Here is a 25,449-nt window from a genome sequence, read left to right on the forward strand (position 1 = left end):
GCTTAAATTTGTTATTCAAATCCTTATGGGAAAAATGACCAAAAAAAAAAAAAAAAAAAAAAAAAAAAAAAAAAAAAACCACCAGCAACGTTGCAAAAGGGGCCACAAACGCTGTAGTGTTGCACAACATAACAATTATTATGACTATGATAATTTAACAGAAGTCCTCGTCTTTTTTAACAATGATGAATTGAGGCATGATTTAATTGGTAGCAGAAGTGGAATGGCCAATATTGTCTCCCCATGACAAAAAGTAGTGGTTTTATGAACCCAGTCGATTGCTATTATCATGTGACTGTCTACAGGTTTGAAAGAGTAGTGTGACAAGTTATGCAGTTTTGACAAAGTATGCAATTTTAAGTGTGATGCTCAGCTAATAAAGATTAAAAATGGGCATAAATTATTATACATAGACTTATGTTCAGCATTTAAATATTTTATCATATACAAAAGCTGAAATAGAGGCCCTTAGGCTCCAGCATGCATAGGGAGGCATCATCAACATAGTTATGACACGAATTAAAACACTGCAGCCATATATTGTTAAAGAGAACATTAAACATTGATCTATTCCACTAATTAAAAGGCTCTGCAGATGATGAATTAGTTAAATATGTATATTTATAATGACACGCTGCTGAATTAAACATACAAGTTTGACAAGTAGCCAACGTGATGGAATAAGACTTGCTCTTATGCACGTGCGTATTAGCCTGTCCTCCTGGCACCGGCACAGTTACATTTAAAAAAAATAAGAGTGGCCAGAGAGCATGCGATTCCTTACAGATAATACTAATGGATTTGTTAATTGCTCCAGTACCAGCAACAATTTTCATGGTGACCACCTAATGCCTTAGTAACGGCACTTCAGTGATGAATAATTGGTGGGATGGAGACGCAGGATGAGAGATACTTTAAAACAGGGCTGGGTAAAGTAATTAAGCGAGCCTCTATACGACAAGTCCAAAATGCCCTTCACGAGAGCGTGCAGTAGGGCTCTTCCTCACAGCCAATCAGCTCTCAGGAATGGCATGTCCTTCCGTCTTGATATGTGTGGCCTTTTTCAATCAGAGAGGATGAGTGTTTTCAATCAGGAGCGGATGGTAAATAGACCTCAGTAAAAGCTGATGCGTGATTGAAAAAGGGAAGGGGGAGGAGATGCAGCCAACCCTGTTCTGTATCGCACTACAATTGGGTGAAAAAGTGCGCTCGGCCTTCATAGCTGTTGTGCACGGTCCATGTGTTCGTTGGGCCTTTTGTGTCATTTAAACTCTTATTCGATTGTCTTTACTGGGCTGACATGACTCACAATGCAATTATTTTGTATGTTTGACACCGTTAACTGTACACAAACATCTAGACTGAACCATTTTAATGCAAATAACGTCAGAAGACTACACTAAGTTGAGTTGACCTTCAAACCACTGAATGAAGACAACGCACAAGAGTGTGAGTGTCTGTCTGTAGCTGAAGAAGGAACATGTGAAAGATGACGAGGAGAACAAGGACAAAAGAAGGGCACTTGTGCCTTTGCATGGAGAAGAGACGCAACTGAAAGTGTAGGTAGATTTGCTCCGAGTTCACCTGGTGTTTAATGCAGTTCAGGGCTTCTGCTCTCAACCACGACCTTGCATTTGCAAAGCACAATTGCATGCTAGGAAATAACAAACAAAACATGGAAAACAATTTGTTTACCATTCTCTCACAAATACACTTGATTTTTTTTACTTGATCTATTTTTTTATCTTGTGTTTTTGTATTATTTTTTGCCTCAAACGCAGTACATAGACGTTTACAGTATACCATTCATCAAAAGTTTAGCGTTCGTAAGATTTTTTTTAACAAGCATCTTATGCTCACAAAGGTTGCATGTGTTCAAAAATCACAAATACAGTGAAACATTAATATTGTTAAATATTACTATAATTTAAATTAACTGTTTTATATTTTAATATATTTAAAAATGTATTTATGCAATGGCCAAGATTAATTATAAGTAGCCATTACTCCAGTATTCAGTGTCACATGGTTCTTCAAAAAAATATTTATAATATGCAAATCTAAGAATATTAATAATATTACCAATGTTGAAAGCACGTGGGCAGCTTGTTGCATTTTCAGGATGTTTAGATGAATAAAGTTCAAATGAACAGTATTTATTAGAAATAGAAATTGCAAAAATGTCCGTGCTGAATAAAATATTCATTACCATTCAAAAATGTTGGGGTCAGTATAAGAGTAAATTCATGAGGTTTGAAAAACCTTTTAGATGATCCTTTTGACATCTGATGAGTTAAATGTGTCTCAACAAAGCTGTGGAGGTAAATGGAAAATAAAAAACAGATGTCAACACATACTTGTAATCAGAGCTGAGTATACTCCTGTCTCCTGCCACAGACCTCTTTGCATGTTCTGCAGCTCTTCTAGCTCACCTGACAGGCTGGACACTGTAGTCTCCTGTACACACAGCTACTGTACAGATGCAAGTGGAGGGGCTTATGCAACTCACAACAACATAAAAAAATTGTACCCTGCCTGACAAGTTTACCCAGATATAATGAGGTGTGTGTACGCATTGGTCGTGTTGTAGGATCAGCAGGGAGCCACATATGGGATGCAACAATAGGGGACAAACCACACATTGTTATTCAGTTTTAAGGTGGTACAGAAAGTGCTTGTCCCCACATAAAACCCTTCCTCAATTCTTTGACTGTTACAAAGTCAAGGTTCATAAAGCTGAATATACTTACAAAACTGTCACAGTAGGAATGCCTGCAAAGGCAATTACTGTAGTATGAGTGTTTCAAATTAAAACATATTTATTAATATAATTATATGGAATCTTTGCAGAGCTGCATGCTCTAAAGGCAAAATGCATGTTCTAAAAAATAACATCCCACCAAAATGTTTGGACACTTAACTCACTCTCAACCAAATTTCATTTGATGGCAAAAACCTTGAAACGTGGAATTCTTCAATGAAAAAAACTGAATTTAAATGAATGAAAACTGTATTTAAATTATTATATTAAGAAATATTTCAAATAACTATTTTCTATTTGAATATAATTTTAAATGTAATTTATTCCTGTGATTACAAATCTGAATTTTAAAAAACAGCAGCCATTACTCCAGTCTTCAGTGGCACAATCCTTCATAAATCATATATATTTATAAATTGACTAATATTAAATAAATATTAAATATTAGACATCATCGTCAGCCATCTAGACACCACTAGATTTAAAAATGTATAATTGATGCAATGCAATACAAAAAGTGTCCTGTGAGAGTCAAGATATGTTATGGTGTACTGTATGGCTAACAAAGCTTTATCAGGCCTAAAATTCCTCTCTTTTCAGATATTGCTCTCGCAGTCAACCACAGAGCATAAACTCTGACACACTACCATAGAGAAGACCACCGAAAATATACATGTAAGTGTGTCCGGATAATTAAAATATCACTTCTGCAATTACTGAAAAAATGGCCATCGTTTGGCTGTGGCTTCACAAAAGCAGGCGGCAAAATGTCAGTGCAGTGGAGGTAATTCTGAACTAATTCTGCAACACTCAAAATCCACTTAGAAGATATAGCAAGTAATGGCTTTGACCCAAGCAGATGAGGCTGTTTCAAAGCCAATTTCCTTTGGATTCATCAAGCTTGACCATTTCTCCAGCCATAATAATCCTCTGGCAAGGTTGGCTTCATATTGCCAGGCTGGGGGACAGACAAGTTTAATGCCCCATAGAAAAACACTCGCACAGGAACAAAGAGAACTCATGAACCAGGCACGGTGCCTACATCACACAGGGCCTCGTCTCTGCTCACCCTGACCGCTATTAGAGAATCCCCCTGCAATTATCTACAGCCCATTTATAGTCTGCACTGACAGGACAATGTGTATTATAGACTGAGGACAGAGGTTGTCTTTGGAATGAAATATGTTGATAGTAAATTAATACTGAACTCAACATATAAAACTGAAAATGAAGAAGAGCCGAAAGTGTTGCACTTAAAACACAGTATTGTTACTTCGAGCTGAAAATTGCTTCCTGTTTTCTTATGAGAGCTGGGAGAAAACAAGTATTTATTGTTTATTCAAACCAAGCTTACCCAGAAGAGAATAGAGAAACTCATCACGGATTAGCCGGCACAGATGACTCTGCCTGTGTTTCCTGTGGGTGCTGATAATTAAGAGGGGAAGAGGTTGTCCAGTTACTGTATGTTCACACCGCCGCCAACTTGAGCTTCCAAAGCGGCAGGAAGTCATTCATTTTCAATGGAAGCTGGCTTTTCTCAACTGCAATGAGCGTCAAATCCATCGGTGTTGCGTTTTGAGCGTCAATCAGAAAGTTGAAAGAAGCTCAACTTTGTTAATGAGCTGTGACGCGGTTCAGCGGCCAGCAACCAATCGGAATATAGACGTTGCGCATGCTGGCTGATTCCTGAGAAACATGAATGTAAACTTTCATTCCTACCAAAACATTAGCTACGAGAAAATGGAAGAGAAGCTAATCATCGCCGTTGCTGGGTTTCCTACTAGTTTCGTATCATTTATGACATGACGTTGTTTGCTTATAGGGACCGCATGAGCTCAACTTTTATTTGAAATATTTATGAACGCTCGTTGTAAAGCAGGAATGCAATTAATTTGCTCACGGTGATCCGATTTTGTCAGAGTTTTTTGAAAGGGACCCGAGTTATTTTATTTCTAATGATCTTTTACCCTGTCTTCTAATAGGTTAACTTCCAATAAATCTACAAGCAGTCAGTTTACTCATAGCACATGTGGGGTTTATATATTACTTTTTAAACTGCAAAAATACACACACACACACACTCGGAAATAAATGTTTAACAAATAAACCTGTATTAAATGTCAATGGGGTTGAGACTTTGTATTTAAATGAAATTAAATAAAGTAAAACAATTGGAATTTGACAAATGCAAATAAAACGAAACCAAATAAAATATGTCAAAACAACCCTCTGTGATTGTCTTACTTTTAACAGTAACTAAACACTTTTGAACAGTATCACACCCGGATTTTCAATTTATTTTAAGTCACTTTATGAATGTATTTAACTCACAAGTTAACCATATAAGCATGAATCTTAACTTATAACTCTGTATAACTTTTACAAGCTTTACTAACCCTTTTAAGCTGTCCAAATACTCAAAAATACGTTTGTTAGTGCACTTGAATGTTTATACACATCCCACCCCGTTGCAGGCCTGATTCGGAGCTTGAGTGCGTAGTGGCCGAGAAAACGTAAGAGCAAACAAAAGATCGTTTGAGTTAACTGGTTACCTCAATCTAGTTGCTAGTGTGCGTTGAAACACATTCATCACACTGAAATGGTCCGGGAGTCCAGCGTGCTGCAATGTCTCCGTGCTCAATAGGCCTGCGCGTCGGATTTACACCAAGTCACTGGACGACGCTCAACGACATCTCCAACCCGGGAAACGAAAGTCTGCGTTTTTATCCTGAAACACCACCCGGTTTAAGCAGATGACAACAACAGTTTCAGTCTAGAATGTAACTTATGCTAACATGCACAGCGTTCAACTCTGGCCGAGCCAAACATGCAACGACAGCAAACTTACATGAAACAGTCCAAAGTTATAAGTCACTTCCTTAGCGAAGAAATACGAACAGTAGTGCTACTTCTGATTACAGGACAGATTCTTGTTTTAAACACTCCAAGACGTCGCTGAAACTGCGTCTTTTCTCCCGAACTCTCTCTCATCTCTCCCAGTCGAACTCTTTCTCGAACTTTCTTCTTCTTCTATTAAGAGTTTTTTGGCGGTTGGCACACAATGAAATGGTGCATTACTGCCACCAACTGGTATGGAGCGTGAAACTGAATGACTATTAGGCTACTTAGGCTACTTGTATATTAAACTAGGCTATATATATTAAATCCTCTCAATTATATTAATCATTCTAAAATAATGCAAAACAATTCCATAACACTTTTCTTCAGAATTTTTCCTAAAAATTTCTACTAAATCAAACCTTACTCTTTCCTTTTTCAAATTTTGGATCATTTCCCTCCTTTTTCCCTCGTATTTTTTTACAGTGACGTGCTCTATTTCTCGAACTTTCTCAATGGGCTATATGCACGCATAAATTCCGCATTTGACGCAAGGATGCTCGTCCATTTCCGGTTGTGGAGATGCGGAGGAAAACCGAGGAAAACGGGATTATGGCTTCAAAATTTACTGTCCTCCAGTCTTTGAAATGAAACGTACATACGAGATGTAATTTTATATATAGTTATATTTATTTAATATAATTTTAAAAAGAAGCATAAACACAAGGGGTGTTTGTTTTTTGTGACTAACGTTTCTTTAGTATAACCATGGAGTATAAAATTCAATATAAATTCTCGGTATTGCATTGGACGATCGGCGGAAGTTATCGAGCATCCCTAATGCTTCACCGGAAATACCGCCGTGGGGCAAACGTCCTTGTCAGAGCGGCCAGAGCTTCTTTGGCACTCAAGTCAGCTGTGGTGTGAATGTACAGTCAGCCCCTTCTGCCATTACTACACTAGTCTGCTGCTCTGCAAGAAGCATATACATAGACTATTACGTTTTTACTGTTTGATCAAATGCATGTAGCATTGGTGAGTATAAGAAGCTCCCAGTCCCAAACTTTCCAATGGTACTGTACACACACACACACACACACACACACACACACACACACACACACACACACACACACACACACAGAGGGTCATTCCTGAATATAAAACATAATTACATTAAGTTACCAGCAAAAATAGGGATTTGATAGTCTTCCCAGAAACAGAGCACAAAAATAAATAACTAATAAGATGAAAGGCAAATGCTCTCCGGTAAGTTATTGCAAAGTGAATCCTGGATAGACAAACCGCATTTAATGCATCTGCCAGTTAAACACCAAGAGCAACAAGAAAGTTAGCATACATGTAGAAATCGCAAAAGCTAAGTGTTGCATTTTGCTAGTCGAAAAAGGCCTGTAGAGCTTATTAAAGTCATTCGATAAAGCCGTAGCAGGCCGAGAGGCAGTCTAATATTAACACCTAATAAAAGAATGATATAAAAGTTTATTGCAGTGAAGTCAGGCTAAATTAAAACACCGGTCCCACAGGTGCAACGTGGGTGGGAGAACATCTGCCCTCGTCTTGAGAGATTTGCGACATTAATATAAATGAATTTAGAAAACACATTGGGGAAAAAAAGAGAGAAGAGAGAACGAGAATATTATTTTCAAACTTCATGCTTGCGATTACAAATCTTCACCTATTTCTCTCGCTCATATTCTTTTCCTTCCTCCAGAATCTCATTATGAAAGCATCGAGTGGAGAGGAACGCATTCACTTGATGCGGATGGCAGGCTCATTCATGGTAAATGCGTATTAGGGCTATACCTTTAATGGGAGCCGCTAATTAAAGTGTCTGAGGAAAGCAGAAAAGTATCTTACCCCTTCCGCCATTAGATAAGCAATATTGGGGAAAATGCATGCTTACATTAAAACACATCAGCCTGCTGAGGTTGCATTTAGTGCATGCGGCATTTAATCAGCATTATTATGAAGCAGGTAGTGCATGCTTTTTTTTTTCTTGCTTTTTTTTTTACCAAATCTACAAAAACTACATCAATTAAAACATAAAAAGGTGAAAACCACATCTAAATAATGTGATTAGTTCGTTAAACCTTCAATAGCACACTCAGCCTAATTTAAAAGCTTTTAAATTAGTCAAATTATCCAAATTGGCAGTTGCTGTTGTCTAGCAGTGACTTTGCTGTGAGTGTGTATAATGACTGTGCTGATAATGTCAATGGCCATTACAGTGAGGGACTGTAGTTTTATGATGGCCATAAGCCTGCTGCATTCAGCTCAGTAATAGAGGCCCGAAGGACACGGAAACACGGCACTGCGACCTGTGACACCGCCGCACCAACCGGGAACATGCCAATCATGTTTGCATTTATCCAGTGCCTCTCTATCCCCCCCTGCGCCCACTTTCACCCATCATCTCTCAGTCGACTGTGCGTTTCCAAAGGATTTTTAATCGGTGCCATTCCAGCGAGTGGGACCAATCAGGGTAAATGAAGATCAATAATGAGCCAATGGGTACGCTTTATTTGGTAGATGAGGTGAATCATTAAAACGCAGCGTGCTAATTTGACAGCTGATGCGCCAGGGTGGGCACTTAGGAGTAATGATGCCATCAGAGCTACAGACAGAGAAAGAGAGAGAGACAGCTACCACAAACTGCTTCATTTCACACAGGAGCGAAAGAGGGCGAGAAATGGACTCCTTAAAATTCTTTTGACATTTTAATGTTATGAATCCATACACACATCTCATCAAGCTATTACACGTAATGAGGAGACTCGCGTGAACCGCAACACGAATGGAGATGATTGTGTTTAAAATGATGTGCATTATCCCAGCGTCCGCTTGCATGACGGATGAACGGGACAAAAAAAAATGCACACGTACTCGCACAATGAGAGTGAGAGGGGGCACTCGACACTGTCTGGTGAACCACCTGCCCATCTCACCCTTCTGTGTGTTCCCACCAAACGTGTGTGTGTGTGTGTTGAAGAATGAGAGCTGGAGAGCGTTCCGGGTCTGTATTGATCCTGCTAGCGGATCAGTATCCTTTTCCCACTGTGGTCACTGAATAGGACAAAAGTTCAATACAAAAAAATCGGCTGCTCATCCAGTTCTCACAAAAGCAATTTGTATTATGGATTTATTCGGGTTGCCGACAAAGCCAGATGCTGTTTTTACTATTTAAAAGCTTTGATCGCATAACCGGAGATGCTTCATCTTTTTTAATGGTTGGTTGATGTGATTCATTTGCAATGTAGGTGGCAATTTTACCTAAAATAAACACAGCTATGGATTGCTTGAAATAAAAGAGGAAGAAAATGGGTTTGAATAAATTCATCAAGCCTGTCTGCGGTGGGCATCACTAGTGCTGCTAAATCTACAAGCACTTAATCCAGATCTGCTTTGGCATTAATGATGAATATTTAAAACCTTATTTTTGACAGACATTGGGCCTGTTTCACACCATACACACAAGGAGTGTGGAACCGCAACAGCAGGAGTAGCTGTGGCCCTATAAAGAAAAGAAAGAGATTTCTGGGTTACCACATTAACCCCCGGTTTCACAGACAAGGCTTAAGCTTAGTTCCAGACTAAAGTTTGATCTGTTAAAAACTGAAAGCAACTTGCTCTGGCCTATCTCGTCAGTGCCCTTGTCACTGGCATATCTTGTCAGTACCATTGTTTTGTCTCAAGATCCACTCCAGCAGTAATGCTTTTTTCTAAGGCACGTTTATAAAATCGAACTAAGGACTAATCCTGGCTTAATCTAAGCCCTGTCTGTGAAGCCAGGCTTATGATTTTTGCTTAAAATCAGACATGAATTAGAAAATGGCAGTGCGAGTTGCATTATATTTATGCTGAAGGTTTAATTAATCATGGAACTTAACGAAAAGCACAAAATGAACCTATAACAAACTAATTTCACTTAAATTTGTACAATCTCGTATGTACTGTATGTTTCAGTGTGATCTGCTTACGCTCCACTAAGGTGATTATTTAATGCTTACCTTTTTTAAATCCTACGTTTCCATATATTCATATCATATCACCAACCTTGTTACATTCATGAGATCAAACTGGTTAAATAAGGTCAGATTTACTGAACTACGTAGCATGTTTTAAATAATGTGTGTTCATTCATTTATTTACTTCAGTAAAGTTGTGAATGTTGTACATATTGATAAATAGATTTCTAGAACTTTGTCGATATTCGGACTGAAACTCTATTGAAGCTAGGCTAATGCTATGAATCATTTTAATATGGTAATTGGCTCCATTTTTAAACACTATTTCAAGTATAGTTTAAGATCATGTTGATAAATAGACTACCAGTGCATTTTCCCAGAATGTTCCTGAAAAATAGGGCCAACTGTATTGTTGCTAGGCTAATGCTACATGTATGATACTGTATGAATCCTGTTACAGTGTTGGTGGTCTGTGTGTATATTGGAGGTGTTGTTGGGGGTTGAACTAACCCTTTTATATGGGCAAATAGTTTGCATAATTTTTATATGATTTCATATCATTTCTAGAACTATTGTTAAAGTGATAATTCACTTAAAAACAGCGGATCACAAGACAGGTTTTGGAACGAGAACAAGAAAATGACTAATGAGAAATTTTTGGGTGAACTAACGCTTTTATATGGGCAGGTACTTTGCCCCAATATTTAATTGACTCCTACTATATTGTGAGGGAGGATACTGCTTAGCATTGTGAATTGTTGCCTGTTAATATGGGTCCCAAAATAAAAGTGCATTGCTTATGCACAGTGTGAAACAGGCCTTGAGTATGGAGGCAGAGAATGGTTTCAAACAAAGACAATGAGGATGAGGTAAATAAATATATTTTTTTTCCCAAACGAGAGTGTTGCTGTGTGAGATGTGTGAAGTGAAGGTGTGAGGTAGCTGATTATAACTCTCTCTCACACACACACACACTGTCTCTCTCTCTCTCTCTCGGTTCTCGCTCACTCTGTCTCTCTTACAGAGGTGATGAGAGCACTGGGTGGTCGATATGACACTGTCTCAGCCTGCCGTAATTAGCAAGCGTATGCAGGGTCCATCACAGATCAAACGACACATAAAAATGATCCCAATCTCTCCCAGTCATGGTTAAGCTACCTCAAGCTTTACCTTTGTGAACCCACCGGTGTATTTAACTTACCTCACACCTCAAAGAAAAGAAGGAGAGGGAGAAAAAGAAAGAGAGGAGCATTAATTATTTATCACGGGAAGTTTCTTACCATGAAAAAGACAGAAGGAGTTGAAGGGAATCTAAATGATTTCAAAGGAACTTTCAGAGACCTGGATTAATGAAGTCTCAGGCTTTGTGAAGCGCCTACCTGACAACAGTTATCCAATCTGAGACCCACATGTACGACATTATGAAATATTACATGTTGGAATTAAGGCTCTAAAGTACCTTTCCACATTTAGTCCTCTCATATCAGAACAAGATAATCCTAGCGCTGTCACATGACATTCCCCGCTAATCAGAGCCGAGAACATTGCAAATCCTCTAGTTCACCTCCTGCCGAGGAGAACCGGCATGCTGACAGGGCCTTCAAGTGCATGAATAAATAAACAAACAAGCCACGGTCACGGCCCCGTGGCGAACGTGCTTGCATGGGTATGTTGGTAGGTGTGTGTGTGATCCGTAAATGCTGGGACTTGGACGTAGCTGACCTTTAAGGTTGTGAGTGAGGAGTGTAGGAACAGACTCCGCTGGCCTTTATGGATGTTTGGGGTGTCGCACTTGGAGAGTGTAAGAGAACAGACGCTGTGCGTGTGTGTATGTCGTTCTCACCTGCTCTTTGGCTTCGTCTCTTTCTGCTAGAGCTTTCTAGAAGCGTGGAGTTGGATGTTTTTACCTGGAGCACTCCTGAAAGTCATAAGATCTGCGTTTTTCCTCCATCGACAGCATAGCACGCTGACAGCCCCTGCAACAGCAGGATCAGCTTGTTAAGTGGTTTAAATGAACTTTTAGCCATCAGAATGATAAAAGATGACATTTGTGAAATATTGGAAAGATAATTGAACATTTAAAACAGATAGAAATAAATATTTTACACTGTATTTTAAAAATATTTATAAATAGGTTGCAGAAAAAAGTGTTATTTCAAGACAATGAAAAGGTAAGTAAATTAATCCAATCATATTATATATATATATATAAATAATGCACCTTTCCTAGTGTTAAGCTCTAAAACATTGTAACGGGTACAAATTTTGAGTGAAACATATTAAAAAAATTATTATCCTTAATCCTCATCTCAATCACAAAAAAATGGTATAAGTCATGGGGACTTTTGTATGTTGCGGCAATGGAGTCTAAAAAGTTAAGGGATAGGGTGACCAAATAATTAAAAGACAACTAAATAACAACAATAATAATAATGATTTGGTGTTTGTATCCATGTTCATGCGCATCTGAAAAATGGGATTAGGAAATGGCACAAGCCAGATTCAAAAAAGAGAGCAACAAGGCTCAACACGCAACAGCTCCATATCTCCGACATATAATATCTTCTTTCAAGTTTTGACCTCATACCAACACATGGCCAAAGCATCAGCACATCCGAATGCGCAGAATGACTCATAAGTCTTTACCCAGAAAGTTCTTGTGCTCAAAGGTCTGTTATTCTGATCCAGATCAAATCTCCATTCTCACAGTTACACATAATGACTCTCATTCAGCAACATTAGCATGAAACTTGAGAGCGGGTTCAAATACTGTCATTCGCACAAAGCTTTCTGACATCCATCTTCGGTCCCACTGTAACCGTGGCATCTTAAATCAGCCTTAATGACACCTCTAGCAAGCCCACCAGGTAGCGGGCGCTAATCTTAAATCAGAGAACGCGGCAGCGGCCTGGCGTGGCTGAGAAGTTGGATTAAGGCAGAGCTTTCCTTCGCGCCGAGGGGGCCGGCGTAAAGAAGGTCATTCAAATTTCTCTGCATGGGAGACAATGGGACTTGCGGCAGCAGGGAGCCTGGTTCCCAAGCCTGGAAGTCTGGATATAAACAGGGAATCGATGAAGTGTCTATTCCTGCACGGCCACAATGGGAACCGGCTGCCGTGCCAAAAAGGGATCAATACAACAAATTATTGCAATTTACACAACCTCCACTGGACATTCCGTGGGGCGCGAATGCGCGTGTGGTCAACCCCTCTTCTGCATTAGTGCAGTCAAATGGCAGGGGGTAGGAGATAAAATAGACTTAAACACACACCTCACAAATGCCTATTCAGCCACAATCAGTCAGCTTATATGATGGAGCTCAAAGGATTGCTGGCGGTTTGAATGATGGTTTATGAATAATTGCAGTGGATGTAGGTTGCTGTGCAGAAATGGCTTTAATAAAGGGTTTGGACCGCGAGTCCACTCTCTTGCGGAGACCACAGAGAGGAAAGTAGTGATTCAAAACAATATGTCAGGATGGTTTCGAGTTTGGTCGAGGGAGAGAGTGACACGCAGGTTCAAACATGACTGCAGAACGCTACATGAGAGTAGGTGGTGCATTTCAACACAGAACTTTTGGTAATGTTATTGATTGGACCATGTTAAGCCACTTTCACAGTTAGACCTGTGATTGTGGTAAAAGGGAAATGGGAGGGTAAAGAATTGGCTCAACGATACAAGGCAGCATTTTGTGTGAAGGTATTTCAAGGAAACTGCTGTCAGACAGGTTCCCAATGCACCAAAACATCATGTCAAGTGGTTTAAGCAAATTAAAGTAAGCTTAAATATGCATGTACTTACATTAAACAGTTTGGGGTCTGCAAGATTTATATGTTTTTATGAAAGAAATTAATACTTTTATTGATCAAGGGTGCATTCATTTGTTAAAAGCCACAGTAATGACATTTATAAACTCAAATAAATGTTGTTATTTAATCAAAGAATCTTTTGACTGTGATAATAATAATAAGAAATGCTTCCTAAGCAGCAAATCTGCATAGAATGATGATAATGATGATCATGTGACAATTGCTGATAATTCAGCCATTCCAGACATGTTATCAAAATATATATAAAAATGTCATTTTATTTTAAATTTTAACAGTTATACATCATTCGCTATTACTCTTTTACTGTATTTTACTTGTTTACTGTACAGTTGCCCAGTAGTGTATATGTGCGTCATTTTATTTACTGCTATTCAAGTGAGCTTGGCAGATAGCCAAGCAAACATTTAGTGATTACAATGCTTGTTTCTGGAGTAAAACCATTTCAAGCGCTCTATCACAATATATATGTAATACATCTACTGAACATTGAATTGCAAACACAGAATCATGGGACATCAGACAGCAAAGGATGCGTCTATGCTGCCTTCAAAATCTGACCAGATGAAGATACCTTAGTTGACAGGATGGATTTGGATGGATTTATTCCGAAAGCAGCGTTTTTCTTTTTTCAGGACCTATAAGGAGAGCATGAGATTGAGTTAGTAGGAACCAGGGAGTTCCCAGAAACAGCTGAAACACATTTGGCATCATGCTTTTGGCTTAATAATTAACATTTCTGCGCTAAGCTATGATGAGATCCAGTCTGCGAGCAGTGAGTGTGCATGTTAACATCTTGCAAAAAACGGGCTCTATGAAACCCTAAATTAGACTGATTAAGTCACCCTGCAAACATAGATCAAACTAAATACTGCAAAGGGCAAAGCATTTGTTACACGAGCACATGCTGGTCTGAAACTGACGTATGTATAGATTACACCCAGATGCTGTGAACTTACACTGACACTCACACACACAACAGGAGAAAGGAACAGGAACAGGGGCGGCTCAGCTGGAGGCAGGGGTGCGGTGAAGTGGGATGTAACTGCAGGTAGTTCCGGTAAGATGAGATGGCTGGAATCACACAGGAAGAGTGAAGCGTGACCTTTTAAGAAATGGGCTCAACATAAGTTAGGCTTTTGATACTGCTTTTGTTGCATGTCGATTATCACAATAACTCGTTTCTATCACAATAACTTGTTGCAGCCTTTATGAGCATAAGAGATTTATTTGAAAAACATCACAAATTCTTACTGAGCCCAAACTTTTGAATGGTGTAATTGATCTGATTCGCCCTTTTTGTAGTAATATTCGGACATTAAAATGTATCTGCTAAGCTCCAGTTCTGCAAAAGATACTCGGTTACCATTTTGCTGCATTAACAAAGACAAATTATTATGCAAACTATATTATTAGGTAATTCTATGTATAATTTTAAGTTTTGTGGCAATAAACAATGTGAATTGGCCCCCTTTTTATTATTTCTGTGGAAATGAACAGTCACAAAAGCTTTCAATTGAGCTTGACTTCCACTGAACTAAGAACATTCCTTTAATGTGCTATAATTATAACAGTGAGCCATATATTACCTGTGGTGGCGTGAGCATACACTTAAAGAAATTCTATGCAATTATTGAACAGCAAGAAACTTTAAAGCTAAAAGTGAGTAGATGTTTCAATATTAAAATCTTTACTAATAATGTATTTAACATACCAGGTTAAAGGATTAGTTCAATTTTAAAAAAACTTTTGCTGATAATTTACTCACCCCATGTCTGTCCATGTCTTTCTTTCTTCAGTCGAAAAGAAATTAAGGTTTTTGATGAAAACATTCCAGGATTTTTCTCCATATAATGGACTTCAATGGGAACCAAACGGTTCAAAGTCCAAAAGACAGTTTCAGTGCAAGATGCAAACTGTTGAAAGGGCTTTAAACAGTTCCAGACAATGAATAAGGGTCTTATCAAACGAAATGATTGCTCATTTAAAAAAAATAACAAAGTTTAAGTTTTATAAGCTCAAATTGTCGCCTTGCTCTGTTCTGTGATGCGCGTTCGTGACTCTCCTGTTCAAACTCGTTCATCAAAATGAACGAATCTTTTTTCGAGTCATTTGGTTCATTAAACGAATGAAATGAAAGAATTACCTCGGAAAAAGATTTGTTCATTTTGATGAATGAGTTCCAACAATAGAGTCACAGGTGAGCATTTGAGCTTATAAAACTTAAACTTTTTTTTTTTTTTTTTAAATGAGCGATTGTTTTGCTTGATAAGACCCTTATTCGTTGTCTGGAATCGTTTAAAGCCCTTTGAACAGTTTGCACAGTCTGTCTTTTGTACCTTGAACCGTTTGGTTCCCATTGAAGTCCATTATATGGAGTGTTTTCATCAAAAACCTTAATTTCTTTTCGACTGAAGAAAGAAAGACATGGATGACATTGGGGTGAGTAAATTATCAGCATAGGTTTTTTTTACTACTCCTACTAGTGACTACTCCTTTAATGACAATCTATAAGTAAACTATTTGTAGGTTGACTCAGCCACAAATCCACAGTGTTTCTTATTTTCAGGTTGTTTCAGAAACGCACAACCAAAGCACCAAGACCATTGATTCAACCATGTTTATCCGATCATAGTAACCTGTGCGAAAACATTAATTACTTTAGCAGTTCCATTTTAGTGAGGCAGAATTTACACTCTTTAGCTAATAAATGCATCAGTTAAATGAATGTATCTAATATATCTTACTGTAAAATGAGAGCTGGAGCTGGGTGGTGCAGAGCTGCCTGAGGCTCTGGTTTGGTCTTTCATAATGCTTTCATACACTGCCCAGTCCTCTGACACCACTACACACACACACAAACACACACACACACACACACACACACACAGAGAGAGAGAGAGAGAGAGAGAGAGGGGCAATGAAAGAGAGGGAGAAAGAGAGAGGCTCACTAACTCGATTTCATTTGATTACTGACAAATCAATATTCAAAATGTGATACAAAAATGTGATCAAATTATATATTTTTAAGAGTATATGATATTTGACACAAAGCACTGATTTCAGTTTTTTTTTCTCAATTTGATTGTTTCATATCAATAATTTCCCTACAAAACAGCATGCAGTGTAAAGAACCAATCTTTTGTTCGCCCCCAAAAAATCCCTGTCTCCATCAATAGATGGCACTCTTTGCTTTGTGCCTGACACACATCCCCAGCAAGACAAGAAACAAAACACTGCTCTGCACTTAGTACATTTAATGTATCAATACTAAGTGTCCATACAAAACATAATCCTCTAGATGTATATCATAACCTGTGTTGATTTTATATATATATATATATATAGTTTAATGCTGGATACATTCTACATTACATCTTAGTACTATTGCGGTCAAATAAAGATGCGGCATGCTCACATGTACAGGTGCGTTTCAAGGGGGATGATTTTTGTCTGTGGCTTTCTGAGAAGCAATGAATATATAGTGTATCAGGGTTTTTGTGGATGTCTGCGGCATCATAAAGGACATCAGATGTGATGGCTTGGGGGAGGCTTCAAAGAGGGGCAGCTAAAAACTGAATACTTAAATCCATGGCCACAAATGATTAATTTATAGCTTTGCAGGGTCCAAACTGTTTAAACAAGAACTATAGGAAATTGAAGAGCCAAATAAATCCTCTAAATATTTAATAAACACAAACACAGAGCTTTGGCAACTAGATTTGAGAACCTCAGGGTTAAATCTGGTTAAAAAGTCTGTGTAATCAATACATGTAGGTAGAGAGAGATGTGATGAAAAAAAAAAATCAGCTTTTGTTTTTTTCTTTAAAAAAGTGTTATGCTTAAAGCCTTCAGTGCACCCTGCAAGCAAATTAATTGTGTATAGCCTGTTCTGCTCCTCTTACCAGCCAACACAGGTAGAGGTCAAGAGTGCTGGAAGTACATAAACGGGATACTGCTTTTCACCGAGCCCCACCTCTGAAATTTGTCTGTTCTCCGACAGCACACTGAGGAGGAAAAACACGTTTTAAATTGTGACTTGCTATAGCGAAGAAGCGGCCATAAAAATGTATATGAGCTCTTTTTCGCTTGTTCCCGTTTAATACCGGACATCTCACATATGTGCAGCTTTGAGCTGAAGGGGACCGGGAGGGGTGCTATAGGAAACGGCCCCTATAGGTGTCATCATCCTAACCTCCAAGGCAGCTTCAGTCATCTTGGGGGCTTTCAAATTCAATCTCGGATATGCGCCCGGATACAAACGGGGTGGAGGTTAAAAAACTGCATCAAATAAAGGTTTACCTTTGCTTTTGGTTTGGGCTAGCGTTGATTTCAAGCCAGCGGTACTTAAAGCTTTTGCCTTATTTACAGTCCCTTTGGCAGACGTACAATGGCCCCAGGCTATAACACAGAGTACCTAATGTTCAAACTGGAAGGTAATCTTATGTCAAACATTCCCCTTTGATATAAAGTGATCAATAGATTCTTGTGAAGAAGTAATTTTTCTGATGTTTCAACTCAAGATATTCTTTTATTACAGTTCATATATAATTCGCTTTTTATTATTATTATTATTATTATTATGATTCTGAAAGGTGCTTCTCAGAATGCAGGGGCCATTGTAGGACAGAGCGCAATAAAGAGAGCAGAGAAATTGTGTGTTTAGATGTTTCCGAAGTACAACAATTTTTCAATCAATACTCTATGTAACACAATTATCTGAAGTAATCTGGTTGTATTGGAAAGGAGTTTTGCACCAGCCTACTCTGGGGATTCAGTCTGAACGGCTAACTGATAATTCCACCATATTTAAAATGTATAACTTACACTGAAATGGACAGAATCTCACTTCTTGCAATCCATGCAAAATGTATATTACAGGAATAAGTAACATTACAATGAGTGTAAAAAAAAGTATCTAATAGTTGTGTGTGTACAACATTTCTTTAAAGTGTAGATTTCAATAAGTTATATATAACACATTTATAATATTTAACTAAATAATGACAATAATACATATTTTAATATTATATTTAGGGTGGCCTGTATGGTCAACAGTAAAAGGTCGATAGTTTAATAATGTTCTCAATGACCGTAATTTAAAAGTTAGTACTTGACGCATTATCTCCACCTCATTTTTTCATGTTTCAAAGCTAACGCAGCTTTCTAAATCTTGCAATTCAAAGAGAGGTCTGCCATGCATTGATACAGCTCAGAGAGGAAGTCCTGCTCTCCTTTAGTCATTTTTGTAACGCTGCCTACAGCATGCTCCTCAACCTCCATCATTCACCCCATTAAGCGGTGATTTTTCTCCTTTCCTGAATTAAGAGCATTCGCATTTAAACATTCCTACTGTAGAAAGGATGTGTAGAGGATTCTTCAATTAGAATGCCATGTATCATTTCCAGCAGGCCCTCGCCACGGCAACCCCGGTGCCGCTGATGCGCAAAACAGGATCATAAATCATGTCACTGCCAGCCAATCAGCAGCTGCCGTTTCTGCTGGATAGGCGGAGGCCACGACATTAAGTTATATTCCTGCATGTAATGTATTATTCCTCAGCTTATTTTAACGCCCATGCGGCCTTAATGCTACAGAATAAACACCTCCAGCTAACAGCTTTAAACCACTGAGGTCAGAAAACTCATGTACACGGCAATGTCAAATTTGAAAAAGTGACGAAATTCGTGCATTCTATTGGGACAACCCTTATTATATCAGAACCACTATCGTCAAATGCGATTGATAATTAGCACACCGTTTGGATTGGTGTTTTGATTGCGTTCTAGGCGAGAACTCCCTGTGCATCCACGCAACCTAGCATGGAAAAGAGCAGGCAGAGCAGCAAGAAGAGTACAAAAAACAGAACTAGCATGAATGTATGCAGATATAATTAATTCATGATTTTAAAGTACAACATTATTCGAGAATTCAAGGGGAATCAGAAAGCCAAATCCTGACTGGACGAGAGGAGGAGGGTAAATGAGGGCGTCATTTTCCTATTGGTAGACGTGGATCACGTGTCAGCTGTTGCGAGCTTGACTAACGTGACCTGTCAGAACTGACGCTACACTTGATAATGCAAAACGCATTTAACGAGAATGTGCTTGATCGATGATCGGTACAACGGTGCACTCGTGAGTTGGAGTGCACGTACGGGTCACACAAAGCCTGAGAGCAGACCAAATTAGCCGGAGAATGGGATTCGTCCATGCAAGGGGCTCGTGGCATTTTTGTGAAGTGGGAAGGGGGCAGGGCCATTCTCTTCACCTATGCTGTTGTTGAAGTCTGGAAGGGTTCCTCGATGGCGCTCTGTTCTTCTGGTTTGATTTGGTCCAGCTGCCTTCAAACAGTTCAATCCCCCACTTGAACTCTCACGGTCATTGCCACTTCCTCAGTCCTTTCCCTTGGATTTTTTTCCCCTTCGTTCAGCCACGAGAAGGAGATTTTCAAATGCAATCCATCACTTATGGCCGGTCAACACCTATTCCAATCAAACCGCACCAATATCTTTAGGTTTTACATTTTAAACACCGGGGAAATCGATATGGCGTGCCGCTCTCCGGGAGGCTTTGAAGTTATGGAGCATCTATGCTCATCTCATCAACTGAAACTGTTGCCTTGACACTTGGGAATGAACACAGACAAGGGGATAAAACGATGAACTGATCTCATGCATGGACTAGACACCGCCGTCCCCGGCAACCTGAGCAGGCTCTAAAGCACTCAAATAAGACATTACTGTCTGACACGAAATTATAGACCCCACTGTAGATCTAAGGAGAAAAGGACAAATCCAGACAGAATACATAACAATTATTTTGCATGCCTCAAGGAGCCATCTGCATCAAAACAGCGGCATGGCGCAAAAATAAGCAACGGGGGTGTTTATCGGGAGCGGCGGTGTAATGAGCGAGTGAGGACGATTGGTGATGTTCTACTGAGAGAGAGATAGTCTGCCCTGCATGCTTCAGAATGAGATCATAACCAGCATGCTGTGGACAAATGGGGAGGTTTCAAATGACTCCTGATAATCAAGGAGCTTGGGATGGAGGGCCGGCTGGCTTTGGGGTGAGGATTGATCTGTCTCTCGCTCTCTTCTGTCGCTACTGAGGATGCCCACGTTAATTCTTAATGAGACATTCCTGCATGCGTAACAACGCTGTCTGCACAAAACAACAAAGGCCTCCCAGACTGCAAATGAGGAGTTCTTTACAGACAGCCCAGCCAGCATCGCATCATTACCACACACACACACACACACACACACACGCACACACACACTGGCTGCCACCATCACATAGCCCATCATTAAGGTGAGTTGTACTTCCTGCTTGTGTGTGCTTGTGTGTACTGTATACATACAGTATAGAAAGGTTTGTTTGTCTGGCCAATTTATAGCAAGTTTTAAAATTAGAGAGACAGTGCTATATCATAACATGATTTGCACCACCAGCCTAAAAAACAGAAGAAAAACATGACATTAGCATTTATTTGGTCCTCAGGAGACTATCTAATTTATTTTGCAATTAAAAATAAAATGTTTATAATAATTTAATTTTTGACTAATTTAGCTTGAGATAGTTTGATAGTATAAAAAAAATCACCTTTTCAAAAAGGACAAAGCACCCATTTTTAAAAACGACTTTGTAATTGTAAGATTCTAAGATTACGTCATTTTGTACGGACAATAGTGAATGGCCAAATCTTCTGGAAAAGTTATAAGGTATGCTTCTATTCACCATAATGCTTTTTTTTTTTTTTAAGGATTCAGATTACGAAAGCTTGAAGGCCGCTTCAGAACAAGCAAATGTGTCTTACAATGTGTCTGTGTTTAGAGGGCTGATGTCCAGCATCTGTCCAGCTCAGGTGGGCTCCTCAAGGACTAATTTTCTTAAACCATATGTTTGAGGACTCTTTCTGCCTTTTGATATATTTCTCATACAAGTCATCCACAGACACCTGATCCCTTCTGAGGGTCAACTTCATGTCCACTAACTTTTCTCTGCAGAGCCAAGACACAAGGACATAGAGAAACCAAAACCAATGCTAAATCAGGTATAAGACAAAATGAGATACATTTTCCCCTTAGAACTGAACATATTTCCCTGAGGTCTAAGTATAATGGTAAATTTCCATGACCATTTTCTGCCTTGAAACCTTATGCCTTATTCTTTCTGCTGCGACCAAATGCCTCCTTTCATGTTTTTATCCAATGTAGTATGACACGATCAATAAAACAATCTACAGTTGAATCGAAATTTACACAACAACGATGTACTAAAAACTTTTTGCATATAGACGATAACTTTGTCGACAACTAAAACCAATGTATTATGCATTCCAGGTCAATAGATGGTAGAAAGAAATTCACATTTTTTTGTAGTTTATACAGAGCCATAATGGTATAGTTTTTAAAAACTTGCACTTTGAACCCCATTTTCAAAAGTTTGCAAATATTCCCAAAAAAACGTTGTCGTGTAAACAACCAAAATGCAAAATTCAAAAGTTTTCTGTTTTTAGTGTAAAACGGTGTCGTGTAAATGGCCCCTAATAAGTGCCCTTCGTTACATGCACCTTAGTAATAAATATAAATTATGAATAATTACATGCAGCTAATCCTAAACCTAACCTTATAAGTACATGTAATGGTAGTTAATCATTATTACTCAGTACTTAAATGTATAATTACACTGTAATCCGGACACCTTAAAATAAATTGTAGCCAAATAAACTTCAAACGGTTTTTAAGGTTGGAACACTTCAGTATGCTGAGTAGTATGTGGAGCCCGTTCTCATCTTTTGGCGCCATGTACGTAGGTGACGCCATATGACATTTCGTCGAAATAGTAAGCAGATGGCACCCTTTAGCGTCAATATAACACGCAGAACCCAAGGCGTCATACAGCTGGCTAAATAAGAGTAAATATGAGATGCAGACCCTACCCCAAACCTAAACATACCCATAACAGTGTGTGTTATATTGACACTAAAGGGTGCCATGTGCGTAGTATTTCGACAAAATGTCCTATATAACTCCAAAGGATGAGAATGTGTCATCCACACAACCAGAAACAACACAAGGCTTTGTGAACATCCCCACATATTAGTAATGTTCTGATATTCAAGGATAATAGAGAGGATAATAATTCAGCATGCATTCTCCACCACATTTCTCATCATCCAACAGCCATCGTTAGACATTCATTGATGTTTTCTGATGCCAGGACGTGACATTTAAGTAAATGGGGTTTTTTTTTACTAGAAAGTTATGAATGTTACAATTTGTTTTCATAGTATATCAAGCTCCTTTATTTCACAAGAATCCCCTTTATGTACTCAATTTCCAAAATGAGTATTACCATTACTAAACAATTACGAATCTCACGTAAATCAGTGCCACAGTGCACATGCTATGTTTGCAGATGCCACCATCAGTTTTAAATTTGCATTTGGGACATTATTATTTAATCACCTTAATTACGCTCATGTATGTGACAATGCTACCTATTACAAAACGTGTCCCTGCATAAACTTGAACAACCACTTAGCATGTATAATACATAACCACTTAGGTGTCTTAATGTGGCCTTGATATTCAAATCAGCTCAAAACACACTGAACGCGTGTGAATAGCCGCTGATGTGACCTGACAATAACAACATGCCAGCGGGGGCATGTTCTGCAGCAGAAACACATGTCTGTTGCCCCAGCTACTCTTTATTGAATGAGAGCCTGTTATTTTCCCTCAGGTGCCGGTGAATGGCTGTTTTTTTTTTTCTCCCTTGGCACAATTCCATGCCATTCTTTATCGGCTCGCCATCACCGGCTCTGCTGATTTGAATATTTAGTGTCCTTTCATGCTTTAATTGGAGTCAATTGCATTCACTTGGCACGTTTTGCTGGAAATTAATCCTGGGGCCTAATTTGTTTCTGTCAGGCAATCAAAGCCTGAGTGAATAATGGCAAATGTTATTATAGATCCCCATAGTCTCCAAATACCCCAACTATGTATTTAACTAAAGCCTTTAATTATTTGCGCAGCGTAGTTGTAGTACGGCTCAGAGTCAGACGGGCAAAATGAATGAGGTTTTAAGGGGGTGACTGGGTGTGTTGGCGAGTGCTGCTAACATAACAAACATTTGACTGGAGCTCTCACCGAGAACACTGTCGATGAGCGGTGATTGGAGACAGAAAGGCTACGCGGATGCCGGAGAGAGAGGATAATTGGCAGATACCGGGAACGCTCGGCAGATGAGCAGACCAACTTGCTAAAGGCTAAAATACACTTCAAGGCAATTTGTTGGAGCAAAAAGAGAAGGTAAGTATATTATTGGTTACCTGACATGATCCATCCTTTCACTGTGATACTAAATTTCCTATCTGAACTAAACTTGTACACACTGAGCTCTCAGAACTGTTGTAAGGAAACATTTCTGCAATAAGAAAAAAAAAAATCTAAATAATTCCTAAATGCCTCTGCCTCCAGTGTTAATAAGCTGGTAATACCTAATGAGCAAAAGGAGATGCCAATACTATTTGACACGCAAAAAGTGCCTAAAACTACCATGGTTAGACATATTCCATTTTAGACATATTCCATCACGCTTAAAAACAAAGGATGACTGAGCCTGCCAGCAGCTGTACTGAGAATCACATACGAATCAGTCAGAAATTGATGGGTTAATAAACATGTTGAGTCTCATAGCAAAGCTATGTGTATAAAACATAGCAGTTAGAAATGTAGGTCTACATATTTCTTATTCATTCTGAGTCATACATTGATTTGCTTTATTTTGCTTTTGCGTATCGGACTCTTAGGTCTCAATGACTATAAAAACAGAGAACATTTTTGAGAACAGTTATATATTCAATTCAGAAGTGACATCACTCAAGCATTTATATCAGAGGAAAAAAAAGAAGCCTTTTCACGGTTTTCAGAGGCAAGATAAAGTTTAACAAAGCAACTGTTCATAGTACTTCACTGCTCACAGATATATCCCTCAACAACAGACCAGTATCAGTCTTATTACTGAATGTAACAAAGTATAAAATGCAGTCATTCTTCAAATCGGTAACTCTTTTATAAAGCACAAATTAAATTTGATTTAATTAAAATTATATTCCGCCAGTCTGACCTTGTAGGCTGCAGTTTAGCTCATACAAATTAAATTTTTCTGCAATAAAAATGATTAATTTGTTTCCAGGCATTGTAAATGTCTTCAAAAAGACGCAAAACCAAAGTGACATCAGGGGCGCTTGATTCATTTGTCACCCAAGGATGCCCCAAACAGGGCAACTGCTGTGGCTAACCGATATTGATGAATCCTGACGCAAGCACAAAATTGCTTGGCAAGGAGAATGCTGGGAGATTATTAGAACATTCTGTGAATGATCTAAATAAACTGAGCTTTCTTTTAAAAAGTGAAAAACTGTTTAAGACCAAACAAATGTACGTATCACATTGAAAGAATAATAAAAAGAAACATCTGAATATCAAAAAACTAATTTGCAGAGAAAAAACAGAGGGAAAAAATGAGAAAAAGTATTTTACTATTTAAACATCCTTAATTTACTTTCATTTAAGTCATTTAAAGGGATAGTTCACTTTGAAATTAATTTTTGATATGTTTTAGCTTACCTCAAGGGCATCCAAGATGCAGGTGTCTTTGTTTCCACAGTATTTTGAATTTTGATATTTTTAGGTCGAACCGTTCTTGTCTTCAGTCATATAATGGAGTTTTATGGGGATCAACCTGAGTCCACCTGAAAAAGCATACACAAAGAAGTCCAAATTAAACATGATTTAATGACTCGTAAATGTAAGTACACATTGAAGACACGAAACAAGCGGTTTGTGTGAGAAAACAAACAGTATTTATATTGCTTTTACCTCTTGTAACCACAGCCATGTCCAACTGATCTGAAGGAGTCAGATCAGGAGTCACTTCCGGCGCTTCGGTCTGCGCATGCGCCGGAAAGCACCGGAAGTGATCTCTCGTGCATGTACTTCACTCATTGAGTTTACACAGAGATTT

The 25,449-nt window shown here is 38.6% G+C and overlaps 1 long non-coding RNA gene across 3 annotated transcripts in view; it reads right to left on the bottom strand.

Annotated features, from left to right (window-relative positions):
* Positions 1-63: 63 nt before the first annotated feature.
* The window catches only part of LOC120476162 (uncharacterized), a 31,070-nt gene continuing 5,684 nt past the window's right edge, over positions 64-25,449 (bottom strand). Inside the window, exons 3-8 of one of the 3 annotated variants that reach the window (XR_016149281.1) lie at positions 25,053-25,177; positions 16,159-16,256; positions 14,371-14,485; positions 13,986-14,049; positions 5,610-11,561; positions 64-5,489 (exon numbers count right to left, since the gene is read on the bottom strand). This is a non-coding gene — a long non-coding RNA (uncharacterized LOC120476162). Of the gene's footprint in view, positions 11,562-13,985; positions 14,050-14,370; positions 14,486-16,158; positions 16,257-25,052; positions 25,178-25,449 lie in introns of all 3 variants that reach the window. The other 2 variants (XR_016149280.1, XR_016149279.1) reach the window with 2 other exon arrangements.

This window comes from Pimephales promelas, chromosome 22 (assembly GCF_988280905.1).
Source record: "Pimephales promelas chromosome 22, fPimPro1.hap1.1, whole genome shotgun sequence".
In the NCBI taxonomy this organism is placed as follows: Eukaryota; Metazoa; Chordata; class Actinopteri; order Cypriniformes; family Leuciscidae; genus Pimephales; species Pimephales promelas.